The sequence below is a fragment of the Danio rerio genome, chromosome 19 (assembly GCF_049306965.1).
Source record: "Danio rerio strain Tuebingen ecotype United States chromosome 19, GRCz12tu, whole genome shotgun sequence".
Lineage (NCBI taxonomy): Eukaryota > Metazoa > Chordata > Actinopteri > Cypriniformes > Danionidae > Danio > Danio rerio.
Window position 1 is genome coordinate 51,650,836 of NC_133194.1, and position 20,082 is coordinate 51,670,917.

Genomic DNA, 20,082 nt, shown 5'->3' on the forward strand with positions numbered 1-20,082 from the left:
TGATTGTAGACATTAACAACKACACAATGGCAKAGACAGTACACCTATTTCCAAAATGTATTTCAGGCAGTACTTGATGTCATTTGCAGTGTCTCATAATAAAGTTAACCCTTTGGGAGATATWTCTRATGACTGGTTTAAAATSTGTCCAGAACCTTAACTCRATATAATTTGCSAGGCAGCTGCTTTGAGGTTTATTCACATTAAATCAGCTYTTTGGGCAGCTCAGTGCTCTGGGCATRTGGGTTACCTTGGAAATCTCTCAACGACTTRTTCACTCATTTCAWAAATGAATTCTTCCTTCTGTGGAATCTCCCTTATCTGCTTCAGTTTCTTGARCATTCATACAAACTTCTATCTAYTATAACTGTTCAGCCTAAGGATCTTTGCGGATGTGCATGCTTCATTTTCACATGAGAGGTTTAAATCAGRTCTGTTTTCAGAGATTAATTTCGKTGTTTAATTTGGACTGCTGAAAGTCCAAACAATAAAGAAATCCATCCATGCTCAACTACAMAAGCCCCAAACCAAGCGAGCCAGTTTACCAACCGACCAAAGTAAAGGGGAAGAATAACCTCAAACCAGGCTCAGTTGGGCATGACCATTTCTCCTCTGGCCAAACTTCCTGTACAGAGCTGCAGTCTAGGCACCGGAGGCTGGAGTATGGTGGACATCCATTGTGGAAAAGCTGCAGATGGGAGAGGTCACTGGCTGGTGTACAGACTGACCCTTCAGGATCAATACATGGACCCGTGGGTCACTATAGGGTCTTAAAGGAATCAATCTCATGCTCCATAATACACCAGGASCTCCCTCAAATACTGGGCAGCTAAGGCATTGAGGGCTTTGTAGTTAAACAATAACAWTGTAAATTAAATATTTAATARGGAGTCMATGCMCTGAAAGAACTGGAGTACTGTTTTTTTTTTTTTTTTWTTTCTTGGTTCTAGAAAGCACTCTAGCACCTGCATTTTGAACCAGCTGCAGTTTGTTAGTGAGGCCAGCAGGGYAACCRCCTAGTAACTCATTACAGTAGTCTTAACCGAGAGGTCATGAAAGCATGAATAAGCTKTTCTGYATCAGTTATTGATRGCTYGTCAAAGTTTGGCAAYATTAAKATGAAGAGTTTTACAGATGCTTAATCTGGCCTTACACAGTTTGCTGTCAGAATTGGCCCCCAAATTACTGACTGAAGATGAGGACTAGGTTAGGGCACTTGTCAGCTCTACAAAGCTGACCAATCACAGCTTGCTCTATTCATTGAGGTGTGCATCAGTGTCTGACTGCCACAGCAMGGGCTGTCCATGCACAGGTTGTGCTGAAGCATACTTGTGTGCTTGATGCAGAAGTATAAATRCGCCTTTAGGAGTKCTTTTTCTGTGTTATGAGATTCTCTACATCAGATTAAAACTTTTCATAAACTTTAGCTGCTTTTCCACTCGTGCTGATTCATTCTCTAAATGGAACTGCTCCATTTTGTGCCAAACTGTGCCAGGCAGCACTAGTACGATTTTATTTTCCACTCATGCTGCAACAGCTCTTTGAAACATTACACAACCCATCAGTAGTTGCCTTTAATGCAATTTAAACTGCCCCCTTTTTTCAATTAAACTGAATAGCTGAACTTTCAAGTTAATAACAAAAGCAAACAAGTGCCTAAACACTGCTATGCCGCTGTCATATTGGGGTGCTACATATAGGTAATGTTACAGCACCTTTTTTTTTTGAGGTCATATGTTGCGCGCCTCCGGCTAAATTTTATTTGGAGGGGAAATGACAAATGTAACGATTGAAAATGTTTGCAGGGGGAATAACCGTATTTAAGATCTCTGAACATGACAAAATTAAACTATGATAATGCAACAATAGTGCATTTGTATTACAATAGCAGAAATATATTTTAGACGGGCCTTGTCAAAAGTGAGCGGGCACTAACTAATGGCACTCAACTTTAATTTTTACAATCTATGTTGATTATATAACATATATTTTGATGGTAAAATATAACCCTTTAAACCAGGGGTGTCAACTAGATCCCTGGAGGGCTGAAGCCCTCCACAGTTTAGTTCCAACCCTGCTCCAACACACTTACCTGTAGGTTTCAAACAAGCCTGAAGGACTCAATCAGTTTKATCAGRTGTTTAATTWGGGTTGGAAYTAAACTGYRGAGCTGCAGCCCTTATGGAATTTAGTTTGACACCTGTTTTAAACAATGGCTATTAAGTATTAAACATCTAACCCTTAAGACCTAGAGGTATTTTGTGGGCACCTAATGGGCCTATATTATTATTATTATTTTTTTAAAGCAGTTATTTTTATTTTAGCAGCCAGACTCAAGTGTCATATTTTAAACCGGAGAACTTAGTTTCAATCTGTATCATTTAAAGGTCCAGTCTAAAACCTTTTTTTTAGTCCAAAAACATATGAACAGACAGAAAATATTCCAGAATTTTCCAGAAACTATTTTTAAAAAAAGTGGCATTTTCTAGTTATTACAAACAAAACCTTATGAAGTGGTTTCTTTCTTTAGAAATACATGTTATGATGTTTTATACTTCAACAATAAATTGTCTACATCCACCGTTCCCTGAGCAAGTTATAGCAATTTATTTCAATGTTATTCCAAGGCGTTTTTCCAATGGGGGGAAAAAATGCTTTTATTTACTGACAATGTATTTGCCCAAAATTTCTGGGAATAAACTAAACAGAAAAAATGTTACAAAATCACAGAACACTGAAGCAAAATTTGACTTTCCAAATAATATATTTTTAGTTACCATAAACAACAACACTTACAATGAACAAATAAAAAAAGAAAATAATAAATGCATCAAAGTCCAAATAAACATGGTGCAAATCCTCAGTAAAAAAAGATACAAATATTTACTATACTATAAATAGTTACATAACTAATCTAGATTCAATATGGACCATCCTTAGGTTTTATGTGCCAGCATTGATATGGTTGTCTGGATATGGATATATATATATATATATATATATATATATATATATATATATATATATATATATATATATATATATATATATATATATATATATATATATATATATATATATATATATATATATATATATATATATATATATATATATATATATATAACAAAACAACAAGTGTTACACGGCCTATAAATGTCAAACTCGTGTATAACTGAATCACATAATGGCCTCAAGCTGAAATGCTGAAAATTGCTCTAACATGTCAACCTAGTGATTATTTTGAGAACAATACCAATAATTATTAGTTTATTAAATTCGTTCATGTGACTAGTTTATTAGAGCATATATAGACTAAGAAATCATACAACAGTACCTTGGACAGCAGTGCCACTCTAAAGCTTTAGAGCAAAGTCAAAAAAAAATTATTGAAAGTTGACTTTCTACCATAGGCTTCGATGATAAGCATTTCTTATTTGCTTTATTCGATGCGCAGCAGGAAAAAGTCTCCGTGCATGTAGTCATTGGTTTAATTCTCTCCTGGATCAGAGCGAGATTTGTGCTACCAAATACAGTGCTGCGTGCAATAAACTTGCGTCAGCCAGGCGAATGAAAGGTCTCAAATGCTCAGGATGTCAATCAAATTAAACTCGCATTAATAAAATAGGCTATTTCATTATTTTACATGACTGGTTAGAAAATAATAAATCATGTATAAAAAATAAGTCCATGAAACAACGGAGTTATTCACTTCTCTTCCAGAGACTGCTCTATGGTTTAAACCCTTTAAAACTATTGTTAGACCAGGCAGCACTAATATGGTTTTATTTTCCACTCATGCTGCAACAGTTCTTTGATACCTTACACAACACATCACTAGTTGCCTTTAATTCAATGTAAACCGCTCCGTTCAATTAAACTTAATAGCTGAGAACTTTAAAGTTAATAAAAACAAAAGCAACCAAGTGACTAAACACTGCTATGCCGCTCTCATATAGTGGTGCTGCATATAGGTACATGTTACAGCACCTTTTTCAGAGGTCATGTTGCGTGCCTCTGGCTAAATTTAATTTGGAGGGGAAATGACGACAATGTAACAATTGAAAATGTTTGCAGGGGGAATAAAAGTATTTAAGATTTCTAAACTTGACAAATTAAACTAATAATGCAACAAGTGCTTTTGTATTACAATAGCAGAAATATATTTTGGATGGGCCTTGTCAAAAGTGAGTGGGCACTTTAATGGCACTCAACTTTAATTTTTACAATCTGTTGATTATATAACATATATTTTGATGGTAAAATATAACCCTTTAAACCAGGGGTGTCAACTAGATCCCTGGAGGGCTGAAGCCCTCCACAGTTTAGTTCCAACCCTGCTCCAACACACTTGCCTGTAGGTTTCAAACAAGCCTGAAGGACTCAATCAGTTTGATCAGGTGTGTTTAATTAGGGTTGGAACTAAACTGTAGAGCTGCGGCCCTTTTGGAACTGAGTTTGACACCTGTTTTAAACTATGGCTTTTAAGTATTCAAACATTAAATAATGAATGCAGCAGGTGAAATAAACAAATGTGAAAATGCATCAGGATTTAAAGCACTATAAGCTTGACATTTTTTTAGAAATTTTTTGCATGGGTACCCAGTATATAAAGATCAGGGAACAAAACACAAACGTTACACAGCCCCATAAATGTCAAACTTGTGTATAACTGAATCATATAATGGCCTACTGCTGTAATGCTGAATTTCTCAACATGTCAATCTAGTGATTTTAAGAGCAATACTGACTTAGTTTAAATTAATTCATTTGACTAGTGTATTAGAGCATATATAGACTAAAATCATACAACAGTACCTTGGACGGCAGTGTTTAATTATTGAAAGTTGACTTTCTACCATAGGCTTTGACACGCATTTCTTATTTGCTTTATTCGATGCACAGCAGGAAAGTCTCAGTGCATGTAGTCATTGGTTTAATTCTCTCCTGGATCAGAGCGAGATTTGTGCTACCAAATACAGTGCTGCATGCAATAAACTTGCATTAGTCAGGCGAATGAAAGGTCTCAATTGCTTCATGTCAGTCAAATTATTAAACTCTTGTCATTTATAAAATAGGCTATTTCATTATTTTAGATGACTGGTTGGATAAAATAAACCATGTATAAAAAGTCAATGAAATACCCGAGTTATGAGTTATGCACTTCTCTTCCAGAGACTGCTCTATGGTTTAAACCCTTTTTAAACTATTGTCTGACCTGTATAATTTTCTTATATTAAATGAAGTGTTTACTTGTGGATGTCTGGCTAGCATGCTTCTGAGCCAGCTGTGGTAGCTTGGTAACAGAGCCCTGACATCAACATGAATAATCTTTCAGCACGGTTGTCTAACCATGCTTAGAATTCCAGGCTGAGAACAATTTGTAATCGTGCTACATGGTTCCAGGCTCAGTTGAGAAACCACTAACTGTACTGAAGGGTTCGTACAACAGTTTGGCACGATAGTGGGAAAGCAGTTATTTCTTTGTTAAAGAGAAGTTAAGCAGATGACTTTTTTTTTTTTTTTTTTTTTTTTTTTTTATATATAGCATCTTTGATAGAATATTAGACTATTTCAAACCTGTTTTTTCTAATTTAGCATTAAGCATTTTTTTTAAAGAGGCTAAGTGACTGCTATTGCAAATTTTTAGAAACCTTCTACAAGTAGGGTTTAATTAAACAAACCATTCTTTGATATCTTAATTACCCAGCATTTTGAATAGTGAATCTACTTTTTCTGGACTGGAATATTGCCCTGACCCCTACACGTAACAACAAGGGTTTCTTTTTTTCTTTCTTTGCTTTTAAATGAGTTTAGATGAAGCTTTGATCTATAGAAAGAAAAAAAAAGGCAATTTAATCTTAACTTAAAGATTAACCCTAACTCTTTGCTCACCTCCTGTGTCCTGTCCCATATGGACTGGTGATGGACTGAAGACTGGTGTGTGTGAAGCTGAAGGCCAGAAAGGCTGGGAGTGCAAGGCCTAAAAAGGCCAAACATCCTTGGGTTCCTCATTCCGAACTGTCAAGTAGAAAAATAGCAGCAAATATGGCCTAACATCGGTAGTAACTAAATTTAATGCGGATGAAACAGCCCTAACCAACCCCCACCCCTAAACAACAGTAAGCTTGGCATGTATTTGGATTATGTTCATACGTTTTATAAATTGAAACTGCTCTAACCCAACCAAAAGGAGTTTGATTATATGTATATTTTAATGTCAGATTATCTATTGGATCTTTCATATGCATTATGGTTTCATTTGTATCTACATCTTGGTCATCTGGATTCCCTTAGTGCAATCTTTGAAAACTATAATCCGTTTAACCATCTTTTTTTCTCTCTCTTCGAACACTAGCCTTATCTTGGATCAATGTCATCTACTTGGATACTATGTCACTTGAATCATCATTTATTCCCATCCACACACCAATCATGGATCTTTCACCAAGATTGTTCAATGTTCAGTTCTTTCTTGCATTCTTAACCAGCATTTTGAATCCTCTTCATCTACTTTTTTTGTAGACCAAAATATACCACTGTCTTACATGTAACACTAACCGCAATGGTTTCTTAACCAATCCTAAACAACTTAAGCAACAAATCATTTTTTAAAGCATTGAAGGGAAATTGGCTAAACCATGTCTACCCTTAAGTCAAACCTAATTGTATAACAACCTTCCCTCAAACTTAACCCTAAAACCAGATGTTTTGTAACTGAAGAACATAAAACTATTAACACACAACCCTAAACAAAATCTGGTCATTTCTTAAGTTGAGAACATTACCCCTACTGAACTACCCCAGTATACTGAATTAGTAGTTAATTATTAATATAATAATATTATAATATATAAATATTAATGTCAACTAGGGGTAGTCAACTAGGGGTAGTCAACTAGGGGTAGTCAACTAGGGGTAGTCAACTAGGGGTAGTCAACTAGGGGTAGTCAACTAGGGGTAGTCAACTAGGGGTAGTCAACTAGGGGTAGTCAACTAGGGGTAGTCAACTAGGGGTAGTCAACTAGGGGTAGTCAACTAGGGGTAGTCAACTAGGGGTAGTCAACTAGGGGTAGTCAACTAGGGGTAGTCAACTAGGGGTAGTCAACTAGGGGTAGTCAACTAGGGGTAGTCAACTAGGGGTAGTCAACTAGGGGTAGTCAACTAGGGGTAGTCAACTAGGGGTAGTCAACTAGGGGTAGTCAACTAGGGGTAGTCAACTAGGGGTAGTCAACTAGGGGTAGTCAACTAGGGGTAGTCAACTAGGGGTAGTCAACTAGGGGTAGTCAACTAGGGGTAGTCAACTAGGGGTAGTCAACTAGGGGTAGTCAACTAGGGGTAGTCAACTAGGGGTAGTCAACTAGGGGTAGTCAACTAGGGGTAGTCAACTAGGGGTAGTCAACTAGGGGTAGTCAACTAGGGGTAGTCAACTAGGGGTAGTCAACTAGGGGTAGTCAACTAGGGGTAGTCAACTAGGGGTAGTCAACTAGGGGTAGTCAACTAGGGGTAGTCAACTAGGGGTAGTCAACTAGGGGTAGTCAACTAGGGGTAGTCAACTAGGGGTAGTCAACTAGGGGTAGTCAACTAGGGGTAGTCAACTAGGGGTAGTCAACTAGGGGTAGTCAACTAGGGGTAGTCAACTAGGGGTAGTCAACTAGGGGTAGTCAACTAGGGGTAGTCAACTAGGGGTAGTCAACTAGGGGTAGTCAACTAGGGGTAGTCAACTAGGGGTAGTCAACTAGGGGTAGTCAACTAGGGGTAGTCAACTAGGGGTAGTCAACTAGGGGTAGTCAACTAGGGGTAGTCAACTAGGGGTAGTCAACTAGGGGTAGTCAACTAGGGGTAGTCAACTAGGGGTAGTCAACTAGGGGTAGTCAACTAGGGGTAGTCAACTAGGGGTAGTCAACTAGGGGTAGTCAACTAGGGGTAGTCAACTAGGGGTAGTCAACTAGGGGTAGTCAACTAGGGGTAGTCAACTAGGGGTAGTCAACTAGGGGTAGTCAACTAGGGGTAGTCAACTAGGGGTAGTCAACTAGGGGTAGTCAACTAGGGGTAGTCAACTAGGGGTAGTCAACTAGGGGTAGTCAACTAGGGGTAGTCAACTAGGGGTAGTCAACTAGGGGTAGTCAACTAGGGGTAGTCAACTAGGGGTAGTCAACTAGGGGTAGTCAACTAGGGGTAGTCAACTAGGGGTAGTCAACTAGGGGTAGTCAACTAGGGGTAGTCAACTAGGGGTAGTCAACTAGGGGTAGTCAACTAGGGGTAGTCAACTAGGGGTAGTCAACTAGGGGTAGTCAACTAGGGGTAGTCAACTAGGGGTAGTCAACTAGGGGTAGTCAACTAGGGGTAGTCAACTAGGGGTAGTCAACTAGGGGTAGTCAACTAGGGGTAGTCAACTAGGGGTAGTCAACTAGGGGTAGTCAACTAGGGGTAGTCAACTAGGGGTAGTCAACTAGGGGTAGTCAACTAGGGGTAGTCAACTAGGGGTAGTCAACTAGGGGTAGTCAACTAGGGGTAGTCAACTAGGGGTAGTCAACTAGGGGTAGTCAACTAGGGGTAGTCAACTAGGGGTAGTCAACTAGGGGTAGTCAACTAGGGGTAGTCAACTAGGGGTAGTCAACTAGGGGTAGTCAACTAGGGGTAGTCAACTAGGGGTAGTCAACTAGGGGTAGTCAACTAGGGGTAGTCAACTAGGGGTAGTCAACTAGGGGTAGTCAACTAGGGTTAGGGTTAGGGTTAGGGGAACGAAAAATCCAAAGGCCAGACTGTGTCCGGCCTTGGTTGTGCATTGTCCTACATTTCAACTGACCGCTTCGGATTCCATTTCGACTTCCTCCTTCGTCCAGACCCTCCTCCACTCCTGTTTCTCATTGTTGAATATCATGCTGTTTTATGTATTTTTTGTGAATAAATAAATAATTGTTTTATTTTTTGTTTTTTATTTTTTGATTACTTTGTTTATTTAATTTGTTTATTTGTTTAAAATTAGGTGTGTGTCTTTTATTTGTGTTTTTATTGTTTTATGTGTGCGTGTGTGTGCTTTTTTGTGTCCCTTCGTATATTTACTTTTGTGTTAAGATTCGAGTTAGGGTTTGTCGCGCCGTCCCCCGTGTTTGGGGTATGGTTCCTGTGATTTCAGGTCGTATTAAGAGGGGTTTTAGTGTCAGGGTTACTGACTTTAGGGTTAGGGTGAGTGTAGGGGTTGGGGTTGCATTTTAATTTTTGAAACTTAGGGTTAGTCGCGTAGTCCCCTGAGTCGCTGTGTTTTTAGGTATGATTCACGTAGTTCAGGGCTGCATAAAAATGAATTTTAATTTTAATGTTCAGAGCTGCATAAAAATGAATTTTAATTTTAATGTTAGGGTTACTGACCGTAGGGTTACTGACCGTAGGGTTCCTGGCCGTAGGGTTGGGGTGAGTGTTGGGGTTGCGTTTTGGTTTATGGGAATAGGGTTAGTGGTCGCGTCAGGGTTACCGTCTATGGGGTTGGGGTGAGTGTTGGTGTTGGGTTGTCGTAATCGAAAATTAGGGTTCATCCCGGAGCTCTCCGTGTTTTAGGTTTTGCTGTTTGTTTTTAGTTTTCATTTAGGCCCCTTGGATACACCGTGTCCAATCGCTTGATCCATATTCTTTCAAACCTTAACCTCTCCCGTAATGACCAAAAGGGGCTTGACTGTAAGGCGGTAACCCTGAGGGCTGAGAGTCCATGCATTACAAAATGCTTAACTAATAATTTGCGTTTTTCGATTTTGTTACGTATGTTGTATGTGTGTTGATATGTTCGTAATGAGAGTTGATTCTTAGTTTGTCCAACGTATTGTTTGTGGCATTTCGTACAATAAATTAAGTAGATGCAGTTGCATACCCCCGCCGATGTGTTGCGTTGTGTTTCGTAAATGTTTTTGTTTGTTTTGTTCTGGACCCACCGTCTCACCGTGTAGTGTTTGTGCGCTTCCGCTCTTGTCGGTTTTTGTTGTTGGCTGGTTTTGCTACTGACCAGTGTGTCTAGTAAGTTTTTGTTTCTCTTAAAGGCCGCGATTGGTCTGTGTTTCTGTATAAAACGTGTGGGTTCGATGAATTTGTTGAAGTTTTCTTTTGTTGCTCTATTAAGTTGTTTACTCTGTTGTGAGTAAAATGTGACGAGGGGGATTATTTTGTTGCGTGTGTTTGTTGTTGTTGTTGGGTTTGCGATAGATTGTTGAAATGTTTTGAAAATTTTCCGAAGGTATGTGCGTCCGTATCCCCGTTTTTTAAGTGCCTTAAAGAGGGTTTTAACTGCCATTTTAAAGTCTGTCTCTTGAGAAGATATTCTGTAAAATCTAAGGATTTGTGACTTGATTACTCCCCGAAATGTGTGCTTAGGGTGAAAGCTAGACTTGTGTAGTAGCGAGTGTGTGTCTGTGGGTTTGAAGTAAACTTTGTAGTCCAATTGGTTTTGTTTCTCAAATTTTGGTCCTTTGTATGTGACTACGTCCAAGAAGTTCACTTGTTGGTCGTTGATCTCAAACTTGATTGTGATGGAACTTTGATGATTGTTCAAGTGTGTTGTGAATCTTTGAAATTCCTCTCGGCCGTATGTCCATACTCCCCAAATATCGTCTAGGAATCTGTAATATGCGAATGGTTTTAAGGGAAAATTAGTTAGTGCGGAGTGCTCCCAAGCTGCCATGAATATGTTTGCGTAAGAGGGTGCGAATTTTTTGCCCATGGCGGTGCCCTTTGTTTGCAGATAGAATTTCGAGTTAAATTCAAAGTCGTTTTTGGTGAGATTGATTTCTAATAGTTTGATTATATACTCATCGGGTCTTTTGGGGTCCGGAAAACGCTTGAAGCAATCTTGCACAGCCGATATTCCGGCCTGTGTTTCGATGTTTGTGTAGAGACTGTCTATGTCGATAGTAAAAAGGAGGGCGTCCGTGGGGATTGTTAGATTTTTGGTCTTTTGTATGAAATCGTATGTGTCTCGTAAATAACTGGCGTGTCGCTGTGAGATGGGGTTTAAAAAATATTCTATATATTCGGCTGTATAGTATGATTCGCTATCACAGTCCGATACTATTGGACGGCCTGGTGGTATCTTATGTGGCCTACTCCAGTCTTTCGGGTCTTTGTGAATTTTGGGCAGTAGATAAAATCTCCTTGGCCTGGGAGTGCCCGATCCCATTAAATAAGTTTTTTGGTCCCCGCTGATAATCTTTTTTTCGCACATTTCTTCAAGTATTTCTTTGATTTCTAGTCTCGTTTGGGGGTATATGGGTTCGTTCAAGGGGCTATAGTGTTCTTGTTTGTTAAGTTGTCGATGCCCCTCCCATAAATAGTCCGTTTTGTCCATGAGTACGACCGCGTTTCCTTTGTCCGCAGGTTTGATTACCAACTGGTGATTGCCGTGTAGGTTTTTAATAGCTATTCTTTCATTCTTTGTGAGATTTTCTTCTTCTGACCGGCCCCAATCGAGATGTTTGTACGCGTAATAGTCTGCTTTGATCAATGAGTTGATTTGCGGGGGTAAACTGGATAGTGCTGGAGTCCAATCGGAGTTGTGCGTGAATGGTAGTTTCTGTTTTTGTCTTTTTTTGCCCTCAAAGTATACTTCTAATTTTATTCGTCTGTGATAAGTCTGTAAGCTATGTAATAATTCGATCTTTTGTGTGGTTCTTTTAGTTGAGGGAATGAACGAAAGGCCTTTCCGTAATGTTTCCGTTTGATCTTGGGTTAGTATTACCGTCGATAAATTGACTATGCGTTTGTCTGAGTCCCCTGTTGGGATATTTGGCCTTCCAAGTCTAAAAAATACATCCAGTGTTCTAAAAGTGCTCGGGCCGTACCGGCGGTCCAGTGGATCATGTCGTTCTCTACCCTGAAATCCCTGGATGGTAATGCTGATACATGATGAAGATTGTCCCTGATGTATTTGTTCATGGCCGTGAGATGTGCTTTTTCTTCTTCTGGTAGTGTTTGGCTAAAGTTAATGAGTGGTACGATGATCTCCGTGTGTGGTAAGCGAGCGCGTGCTGTTTTGTATGTTCTGAGTATTTCCTTTTCTGTGGTTGAGATGCACCTTTGTGTACGATTATTGATACCGAACGAGAGCATCAGTACTTCGGGTTCCATTGCGATCGTTGCTTTTTCCACCAAATAACCGGCGTGTTGGAATTTGGCTCCCGGGAAGCTATCCACCTGGAGCTCTACTATATCAAAAGACGGGATCCTTGCTACGTTAGAGTCGCCGATTATCACACATCTCTTTTTTAGGTTGAGGCTCCAGTCTATGTGTTTTTTGTCTGTCTTGATGTGTTTGTAAGGTCTGCCCACCGATTTTGGTGTGGAGGGGGTCACGAGTGTGTGTGTGTCCTTTCTTGGTGTGGCGAGCGCTGTCGATGTGTTCTCAGTGTCGTGTGTGGTATTTTCGGTTTCTTCGGTTCGTGTACTGTCTCTCTGTTCGTTTTCGGTCTCCAATGTAGGGGATGTTCTATGTGCTGCGTTGACTGTATATGTGGCGTAGTCGTCATCCGTTGAGTCCTCCGAGTATAAACTGGGGGAGGTGGCTCTGTCTACATGTGTAGTGGGAGGTCTTGTAGTCGCCGTCGTGTCTGAGGTGTGTCTAGACTGCCCAGTTGTGTCTTCCTTTTCGTTCGTTTTGTTCTTCTCGACAATTGTGTGTGTGCTAAGTTGTTCGTGGGTTGTTTTTGGCTGTTCGGTGGGGGCTTTTTGTTCGGCGGTCTGTTTGTTTTGTGGTGTTTCGATGTCCACCAAGAGGTCAGTGTTAAGTCTGCGTGCTGTTCTTTGTGGTAGTGGTTTTGTTGTGTGTATGATTGTAGGCGTAATGCCTGCTGGGGGTGCGAGTGGTGGGAATTCTTCGTCGAAAGACCAGTCGCCCCTGCTGGGAGGAGGGGCGGCTGGCGAAGTCTGTACATGTACGTGTTGTGCCCCTGATTTTGCCCTTGTCGCTGGCGGATCATCTTTACGTTTGTGTGTTCGTGCGTGCGTTTGATTTGTGTTTGGGGCTGGTGGATCTCCGTTTTCGGTGTCTCTCGATGTGTTGCGTTCGTTAGTTTCGGTAAGGAATGTTTCTATTTTTTCGAATGTTGTGGGTTGTATTTTATTTTGTAGGTTTTTGTTGGCCCATCTGGTCGCTATGTCGAGTGCGTGTGGCCAATCCGCTCTGTCGGTGTGCGCTATGAGCTCACGCTTCTTCTGTTGGATGAGGAGCTGGTAATGTTCTCGTAGGATAAGTTGTGTCGTGTACATCCAATTGCGTGCGTTGCCCGTCAATCTCTCGTTTACTCTTTCGTTGGGTAGTAATGGTTTAATCGTGGTGATCAGGTGTGTTTGCAGTCTTTTAAATGTGATGGGTGTGTCGCTTTCTTTTTGTACGTCAATGTTTTTTAATTGGTGTTCCAAGCGAAGGAGATCGTAAACCAGTTTAATCGTGTTTTTGAGCTTCGGTGTTGCGGGCGTATATGCAGATGGGGTAGGATCGCTCGGTTGTGTAAAATATCTCTGGGGTCTTGTTCGCGGTCCCTTTTGTGGCCGTTCTCTCTTGTTGTTTTGTTCGTTACGCCACCTTGGTGTATATTCTGTCCCGTTACCGTCCCTGGAGTAATGTTTGCGTTGAAGGGGACCGTCTGTGCGTGGAGTGTCATCGTGATAGTAAGTCGTTCTTTGTCTGTTTATGTTATGTGGAGTTTCGCGTCTCGTGAAGACCGGGCGAGGCGGTTGGGCGTTTCTGTTGTAGGGAACCCCCTGTGTGTCGTATTGAACGTTTCTGAATTGTCTTTGTCTCTGTGGGAAGTTTGTGTTTTTAGAGTGCGTGTTATTATTATTTCTGTATCTCCACGTATCGTTGTCTAATTCTACTCTATTTTCTTGTCTTTTGTATTGGGAATTTATAAATTGTCTTTCTCTGTATGGGAGTTCTGCGTTTTTGTAGTGATGTGTGTCACTTCTTGTGTATCTCCATGTGTCGTCGTCTTCACGTGTGATCAGTGCACGTGGTCTGATGTCTTGTCTAGGTTGGGTGTTGTTGTATTGTCTGTACTGATATGTGAAATTGTTGAAACGATGGTGCTCGTCTTGGGCCCCATCGTTTATCCATCTAGTATCTCTAGTAGTCCGGAAACGGACTGTTGGGTGGAAATCATTGTCATGAACACGGTGCGGGCCGGCGTGAACGTCCCACCGCAAGCGGTTGGTGTTCTCACTCCGTTGCTCGTGACTTTGATTTCGAGTACTTTGTTGTACTGCATTGTTCCTAGAAATATATTGGTGTGCTGTGTTAGTGGGATAATCCCAGATCCTAACTCGTTCTCTTGGAGTTAGTCTGGCTCTGTATTCATTAAAGTATCTGTACATCTTTTTTTGTTTTTTGAAAGCTTTGTAGTTTTCTATTTTTTTCTAAATATTTTTTCCTAATTCTATTTTCTAAATCTATAAGGAATTCCTAAAAATCGACGTTCAATGCGTAGCTACGTTTCGAAGTGTATATTTCTTCCTCAGGCTGTGTGCAAGAACGTCGGATTTGTATAGAAGATCAGTGTCTGTGAGTGTCCAAAGAGAGCAGCTTCACAAATGGTGAGCTGGTGAGTGTTCCCTCCCTATTTATAGTCCTGCTGTGAGGGAGAGGGGAGGGGGGAGTGGGGGAGTGGCTATGATCAGTGTGTGAGCTGGTTTGTTCAAATGGTGTTTTAATCGTATTTTAATGTGTATTTTTTGCTTTTAATATATTTAATCATCCTGTTGAAATAATTAAGCGTTTGTTTTGTTAGAAAAATTATTTGTTATGAGTATTTATTATCAAACTTATTTATTTGACTTCCTATGTGGTTTGGATGTTACTTCAAGTGTGTTTGTTCAAGTTGTTTTATAAGTAACTATTTAAGTCATATCTGCGTGGGTTTATTATTTTTATAAGTGTGTAAGGAGTAATTGTTGGTGTCCTTATGGAGTGTTTGTTATTTTGCTGAGTCATTTTGGGTCTAAAATGTTATGACAGGCTGTGTTATTCGAGATAAATTGTATTCCTCATTTTTAATCCTCTTATTAAATGAGTTGGATTATTTCTGTAAGATATAAATCAGTGTGTTGAATCGTCTTAAGCCTCAAATAATGTTAGCAATGTTATTAATTGTCAGATAATCCTGGTTTTTAAGTTGTGTTTGTATGGATTCCTTTGATCCTGCTTTAGATAAATGTTAGAAATGAATTGGCTGTGTTTGAAGTAGTTTTAAACGCGAGGGTGTGTGACGTCATCGTCGCGGTGCTTCCGCGATTTACTTCCTGTTTTGTTCGTGGCTCCGGTGACGTCATCATCTCGGCAAACTCCGTCTCTCTGCTTTGTTTTTCGAGCTGGAGTGATTGAATTAACTGGTATGCAGCCCTGTGAATTCCCCTGTTGATCCAGAGGTGTTGGGATAGGATGTTAGGTAAGTATTGTGTGTTTGTTTTGGATGTTAGTCTGAGAATCATGTAAAGTTGTGGATAAGTGTGCCCCTTTGTTTACAAATCGTCCTTTGAGTCTTTGTAACTAATGTTAGAGTGATGAGAGAGGAGGGGAGCTATTATGTATCAGATATTCTCTAAGTTTGTATCGAGTTTTCCTTTTTTGTATCATTATTCACTCCACTCTCTGTGGGGGATTTATATCTGTGTTGAGAGGATCTTGTATGTATGTATGAGTGTGTAGATATAGTCTGGGCTTACTTTTAATTAGGTTTTATGTGATGGGGACTGTATTAAGCATTAAAATTATGTTATTAGTTGTGTATTTACAGGACTGTGTCGTGGTGGAGAGTCGGATTTCGGGATTTCATCTCATCGGACCCAAAGTTCAGAGACGTGGCACGAGCTTGGTTAGGGGAACGAAAAATCCAAAGGCCAGACTGTGTCCGGCCTTGGTTGTGCATTGTCCTACATTTCAACTGACCGCTTCGGATTCCATTTCGACTTCCTCCTTCGTCCAGACCCTCCTCCACTCCTGTTTCTCATTGTTGAATATCATGCTGTTTTATGTATTTTTTGTGAATAAATAAATAATTGTTTTATTTTTTGTTTTTTATTTTTTGATTACTTTGTTTATTTAATTTGTTTATTTGTTTAAAATTAGGTGTGTGTCTTTTATTTGTGTTTTTATTGTTTTATGTGTGCGTGTGTGTGCTTTTTTGTGTCCCTTCGTATATTTACTTTTGTGTTAAGATTCGAGTTAGGGTTTGTCGCGCCGTCCCCCGTGTTTGGGGTATGGTTCCTGTGATTTCAGGTCGTATTAAGAGGGGTTTTAGTGTCAGGGTTACTGACTTTAGGGTTAGGGTGAGTGTAGGGGTTGGGGTTGCATTTTAATTTTTGAAACTTAGGGTTAGTCGCGTAGTCCCCTGAGTCGCTGTGTTTTTAGGTATGATTCACGTAGTTCAGGGCTGCATAAAAATGAATTTTAATTTTAATGTTCAGAGCTGCATAAAAATGAATTTTAATTTTAATGTTAGGGTTACTGACCGTAGGGTTACTGACCGTAGGGTTCCTGGCCGTAGGGTTGGGGTGAGTGTTGGGGTTGCGTTTTGGTTTATGGGAATAGGGTTAGTGGTCGCGTCAGGGTTACCGTCTATGGGGTTGGGGTGAGTGTTGGTGTTGGGTTGTCGTAATCGAAAATTAGGGTTCATCCCGGAGCTCTCCGTGTTTTAGGTTTTGCTGTTTGTTTTTAGTTTTCATTTAGGCCCCTTGGATACACCGTGTCCAATCGCTTGATCCATATTCTTTCAAACCTTAACCTCTCCCGTAATGACCAAAAGGGGCTTGACTGTAAGGCGGTAACCCTGAGGGCTGAGAGTCCATGCATTACAAAATGCTTAACTAATAATTTGCGTTTTTCGATTTTGTTACGTATGTTGTATGTGTGTTGATATGTTCGTAATGAGAGTTGATTCTTAGTTTGTCCAACGTATTGTTTGTGGCATTTCGTACAATAAATTAAGTAGATGCAGTTGCATACCCCCGCCGATGTGTTGCGTTGTGTTTCGTAAATGTTTTTGTTTGTTTTGTTCTGGACCCACCGTCTCACCGTGTAGTGTTTGTGCGCTTCCGCTCTTGTCGGTTTTTGTTGTTGGCTGGTTTTGCTACTGACCAGTGTGTCTAGTAAGTTTTTGTTTCTCTTAAAGGCCGCGATTGGTCTGTGTTTCTGTATAAAACGTGTGGGTTCGATGAATTTGTTGAAGTTTTCTTTTGTTGCTCTATTAAGTTGTTTACTCTGTTGTGAGTAAAATGTGACGAGGGGGATTATTTTGTTGCGTGTGTTTGTTGTTGTTGTTGGGTTTGCGATAGATTGTTGAAATGTTTTGAAAATTTTCCGAAGGTATGTGCGTCCGTATCCCCGTTTTTTAAGTGCCTTAAAGAGGGTTTTAACTGCCATTTTAAAGTCTGTCTCTTGAGAAGATATTCTGTAAAATCTAAGGATTTGTGACTTGATTACTCCCCGAAATGTGTGCTTAGGGTGAAAGCTAGACTTGTGTAGTAGCGAGTGTGTGTCTGTGGGTTTGAAGTAAACTTTGTAGTCCAATTGGTTTTGTTTCTCAAATTTTGGTCCTTTGTATGTGACTACGTCCAAGAAGTTCACTTGTTGGTCGTTGATCTCAAACTTGATTGTGATGGAACTTTGATGATTGTTCAAGTGTGTTGTGAATCTTTGAAATTCCTCTCGGCCGTATGTCCATACTCCCCAAATATCGTCTAGGAATCTGTAATATGCGAATGGTTTTAAGGGAAAATTAGTTAGTGCGGAGTGCTCCCAAGCTGCCATGAATATGTTTGCGTAAGAGGGTGCGAATTTTTTGCCCATGGCGGTGCCCTTTGTTTGCAGATAGAATTTCGAGTTAAATTCAAAGTCGTTTTTGGTGAGATTGATTTCTAATAGTTTGATTATATACTCATCGGGTCTTTTGGGGTCCGGAAAACGCTTGAAGCAATCTTGCACAGCCGATATTCCGGCCTGTGTTTCGATGTTTGTGTAGAGACTGTCTATGTCGATAGTAAAAAGGAGGGCGTCCGTGGGGATTGTTAGATTTTTGGTCTTTTGTATGAAATCGTATGTGTCTCGTAAATAACTGGCGTGTCGCTGTGAGATGGGGTTTAAAAAATATTCTATATATTCGGCTGTATAGTATGATTCGCTATCACAGTCCGATACTATTGGACGGCCTGGTGGTATCTTATGTGGCCTACTCCAGTCTTTCGGGTCTTTGTGAATTTTGGGCAGTAGATAAAATCTCCTTGGCCTGGGAGTGCCCGATCCCATTAAATAAGTTTTTTGGTCCCCGCTGATAATCTTTTTTTCGCACATTTCTTCAAGTATTTCTTTGATTTCTAGTCTCGTTTGGGGGTATATGGGTTCGTTCAAGGGGCTATAGTGTTCTTGTTTGTTAAGTTGTCGATGCCCCTCCCATAAATAGTCCGTTTTGTCCATGAGTACGACCGCGTTTCCTTTGTCCGCAGGTTTGATTACCAACTGGTGATTGCCGTGTAGGTTTTTAATAGCTATTCTTTCATTCTTTGTGAGATTTTCTTCTTCTGACCGGCCCCAATCGAGATGTTTGTACGCGTAATAGTCTGCTTTGATCAATGAGTTGATTTGCGGGGGTAAACTGGATAGTGCTGGAGTCCAATCGGAGTTGTGCGTGAATGGTAGTTTCTGTTTTTGTCTTTTTTTGCCCTCAAAGTATACTTCTAATTTTATTCGTCTGTGATAAGTCTGTAAGCTATGTAATAATTCGATCTTTTGTGTGGTTCTTTTAGTTGAGGGAATGAACGAAAGGCCTTTCCGTAATGTTTCCGTTTGATCTTGGGTTAGTATTACCGTCGATAAATTGACTATGCGTTTGTCTGAGTCCCCTGTTGGGATATTTGGCCTTCCAAGTCTAAAAAATACATCCAGTGTTCTAAAAGTGCTCGGGCCGTACCGGCGGTCCAGTGGATCATGTCGTTCTCTACCCTGAAATCCCTGGATGGTAATGCTGATACATGATGAAGATTGTCCCTGATGTATTTGTTCATGGCCGTGAGATGTGCTTTTTCTTCTTCTGGTAGTGTTTGGCTAAAGTTAATGAGTGGTACGATGATCTCCGTGTGTGGTAAGCGAGCGCGTGCTGTTTTGTATGTTCTGAGTATTTCCTTTTCTGTGGTTGAGATGCACCTTTGTGTACGATTATTGATACCGAACGAGAGCATCAGTACTTCGGGTTCCATTGCGATCGTTGCTTTTTCCACCAAATAACCGGCGTGTTGGAATTTGGCTCCCGGGAAGCTATCCACCTGGAGCTCTACTATATCAAAAGACGGGATCCTTGCTACGTTAGAGTCGCCGATTATCACACATCTCTTTTTTAGGTTGAGGCTCCAGTCTATGTGTTTTTTGTCTGTCTTGATGTGTTTGTAAGGTCTGCCCACCGATTTTGGTGTGGAGGGGGTCACGAGTGTGTGTGTGTCCTTTCTTGGTGTGGCGAGCGCTGTCGATGTGTTCTCAGTGTCGTGTGTGGTATTTTCGGTTTCTTCGGTTCGTGTACTGTCTCTCTGTTCGTTTTCGGTCTCCAATGTAGGGGATGTTCTATGTGCTGCGTTGACTGTATATGTGGCGTAGTCGTCATCCGTTGAGTCCTCCGAGTATAAACTGGGGGAGGTGGCTCTGTCTACATGTGTAGTGGGAGGTCTTGTAGTCGCCGTCGTGTCTGAGGTGTGTCTAGACTGCCCAGTTGTGTCTTCCTTTTCGTTCGTTTTGTTCTTCTCGACAATTGTGTGTGTGCTAAGTTGTTCGTGGGTTGTTTTTGGCTGTTCGGTGGGGGCTTTTTGTTCGGCGGTCTGTTTGTTTTGTGGTGTTTCGATGTCCACCAAGAGGTCAGTGTTAAGTCTGCGTGCTGTTCTTTGTGGTAGTGGTTTTGTTGTGTGTATGATTGTAGGCGTAATGCCTGCTGGGGGTGCGAGTGGTGGGAATTCTTCGTCGAAAGACCAGTCGCCCCTGCTGGGAGGAGGGGCGGCTGGCGAAGTCTGTACATGTACGTGTTGTGCCCCTGATTTTGCCCTTGTCGCTGGCGGATCATCTTTACGTTT

General features: G+C 40.6%; 1 long non-coding RNA gene across 2 annotated transcripts; it reads left to right on the forward strand.

Moving 5' to 3' along the window:
* Positions 1–15,283: 15,283 nt before the first annotated feature.
* Positions 15,284–16,982, forward strand: LOC137489705 (uncharacterized). 2 transcript variants are annotated; one of them, XR_011009084.2, is made up of 2 exons: positions 15,284–15,422; positions 15,757–16,982. It is a non-coding gene; the product is annotated as an uncharacterized lncRNA (long non-coding RNA). The 2 variants fall into 2 exon arrangements; XR_011009085.2 differs by having other exon boundaries at positions 15,771–16,982.
* Positions 16,983–20,082: the final 3,100 nt, after the last annotated feature.